This window comes from Talpa occidentalis, unplaced genomic scaffold (assembly GCF_014898055.3).
Source record: "Talpa occidentalis isolate TD23 unplaced genomic scaffold, MPIMG_talOcc4v2.1 talOcc4.1634, whole genome shotgun sequence".
Taxonomy (NCBI): domain Eukaryota; kingdom Metazoa; phylum Chordata; class Mammalia; order Eulipotyphla; family Talpidae; genus Talpa; species Talpa occidentalis.
The window spans coordinates 1-2,738 of NW_023601690.1; the positions used below are offsets into that span (position 1 = coordinate 1).

The window sequence follows — 2,738 nt, forward strand, 5'->3', positions numbered from 1 at the left end:
AAGAAAAAAAAAGTTGTATTTAATTTTATCTAATTTACTGTCAGTCAATAGTCCAGTAACATTTTCCTCCCAATGCAATACTCTCTCTCTATAAGGCTGTTCCAGGAGCCAGTTTAGCTAATAAGGGAGTTAAAGAGAGTAATTGCTTGCAGTTTAAATAGGCAATAACTTGTTGCTTCCTTCTCAATGTGCTAATAGTTGTGTCTAAAAAAAAATATGCAATTCAGGGCCTCCCCAGTGGCGCAGCGGTTGAGCACTGGGTTGCAAAGCTGCCCGCAGCCTCTGCAGCTCCAGTTCGATCCCCGGTTGCTCCCCTGCCACCGGAGGAGGGCCCCACATGGCGCGCAGACCTCTCCTGCCGCCCACGCTCTCCTCAGCAGTGTACTTCGGTCTTTCTGCTGCTCTGCTCCCTCTGGCTCTGGTGAATTCTCTCACCCTCCCGCGCTTCTGACTGTACCCAGTGCATGTATAAACAAAAAACAAAAAATAAATAAAACATGCCTCTATAAAAAAAAAAGAAAAGAAAAATTAAATAATAAATAAATAAATATGCAATTCTTAAAAAGGTACCATATCTGATTATCTGTAACCTTTGGAAACTATCACAAGAAACTACAAAATTAGTAAATGTCTTGAAATCTGCATATAAAACATAAATTACCTCTAATTTCAAATTCTCATTTATTAGTGTACCACTCAATCTTTAAAAAAAAAAAAAAAGTGGCTCCAAAGATAAGTCTTATAACCATTCTTTTAAAAGGAAACTGTTCCTTCTAACTTTACACCCACCCCACACCCCAATTTCAAAACACATCATTTAAGTGTCTTGGTCATGGACATTTCCAAGATCAGACTTTATATTCGCTCCCATAGCTTCTGGTTATCAGAAAAGCCATGCTTTCCTTTATTGAAGGAGTTTGGTCCAGCTGAAGTTGGCGAATCCCTTCCAATATTCTTTCCTCATCTTTGCTTCTGGAGGTATTTCCTCAGGTTCACTATCTTCATCTTCATTAAAAGCTGCTGCTACTGAAAGGGTTTTTGGAGCAAGAGTTGGAATCGTTCTTTAGGCTTACTTTATCCAAGTTTGATGGATATGGCTGAGGCTTTCTTTGTCATCTGATTACCTATGGCAAATCCAAACTTGGAGATCTTTGAAGGCTTTGTTGGGAGGTCTGCAGCTTCTTCTTCAGCTGATCGCTTCTCAGCACTGCGACTGGAACTTTCCCCTCCATTACTGGAAGAAACAGTCTTAGTTTTCACAGGTTTTTCTGCTTCTTCTTCAGGTCCTCCGGCGGCTTCAGTTCCAAAATATTTGACAATTCAGTGCTTCTCAGCCTTCTCCTCTCCCGCCTTCCCGTCCGCCATTTTCCCCGCCATGGCCTCCTAACAACCCTTTTTGAAATAGTAAAAGCAACATCTAGGTTCTAACTTGAAAACCTAGTCTCTTAAGATTCTTAGTCTCAGAAGAAAGGGAAATGATATAGGAAATATAAATCAGGAAATAGTATCACCTAGTATATTAACTTTGTAGAAGTATTCAAGTATTTGTTAAATTTCATAAGTACATGCATAATGATATCCACTCATTCTTGGTGTGAATAGATTTATCAAAGACCACTTATTTACTTGAGTTACAAGGTCATACTGGTGGACTGTTAGGTAATACCTTCTGTGTTCTTCTAATGAAACATTAAGAGACAAATATGCATATAGGGAGAATGCCAAGTGAATATGAAGATGGTAATCTACATGCCAAGAAGAAAAACCTGGAATAGATCCCTTCATCATAATTCTTAGAACCAGCTCTACTAACACCTTCATTTTAGACTTGCAGACACCAAAACCATGAGACAATAAATTGTGTTGTTTAAATTTCTGTGGTACAGTAATCCTAGCAAACTAATACAGTATCATAGAGCTAGACCAGTTCTGATCATTGAGAAGCTTACCAATTAGAGTCAAGGCTGAAACTATCACAGGATCCTTGTTACATAAAGAAAAATTTACTATACAGCCTGATCTGGAAGGAAAGAAAGCTTATACTCTTCAGATCGTTCTCAGATTTTACTTCAGTGTTTTGGTGGGGGGAAATTACTTCTCCTAAGTTGCATGAGTACTACAGAAACTCAAAACTTCTCTGATCTCAAATTCAGTATCTTTAGAATAGGAGCAAGTAACACTTTAAGGCTCTTCCCCTATTTCACTACACAAATACAGGTAAACGCATTTTGCAGGTGAATTAAAGTATATGATTCTTTAAGATAATGGATTTTTAAGTACATTGGACAGGATATTTAGAAGCACTGAATTGTCAAATATTTTGGAGGTAGGTCATATTAACAGTTGCTCAGAAAACATTATATATAAGACTAAATGTTTAAGTCCGTGGAGTTCAAACATTAAAAAAAAAAAATGGGGGTCTCCCCTGGTGGCACAGGCTGTTGAGCGCAGCACTGTTAGGCCATTCGCAGCCTCTGCAGCGCCAGTTCGATTCCAGCCGGCTGACAAGGGGCCCTCATGGCGTGGCAGACCTCTCCTATCTCGCCCGCTGTTCCCCTCAGCAGTGTATTTTGTCAGTCTGCCTGTTCTGTTTCCTGCTGTTTCTGGTGAATTCTCTCACCCTCCCGCGAATCTGGCCTGTAACCCAGTTCTTGTATAAACAGATGAATAAATCTTTTTTTAAAAAATGGGGCAATTCTACTACAGTTTGGTAATCTAGGAAAGCTGCTACTTAATAA

At 39.3% G+C, this 2,738-nt stretch overlaps 1 pseudogene; it reads right to left on the reverse strand.

The window, feature by feature from the left end:
• Window positions 1–772: 772 nt before the first annotated feature.
• On the reverse strand, window positions 773–1,444 carry LOC119248590 (PEST proteolytic signal-containing nuclear protein-like; annotated as a pseudogene).
• Window positions 1,445–2,738: the final 1,294 nt, after the last annotated feature.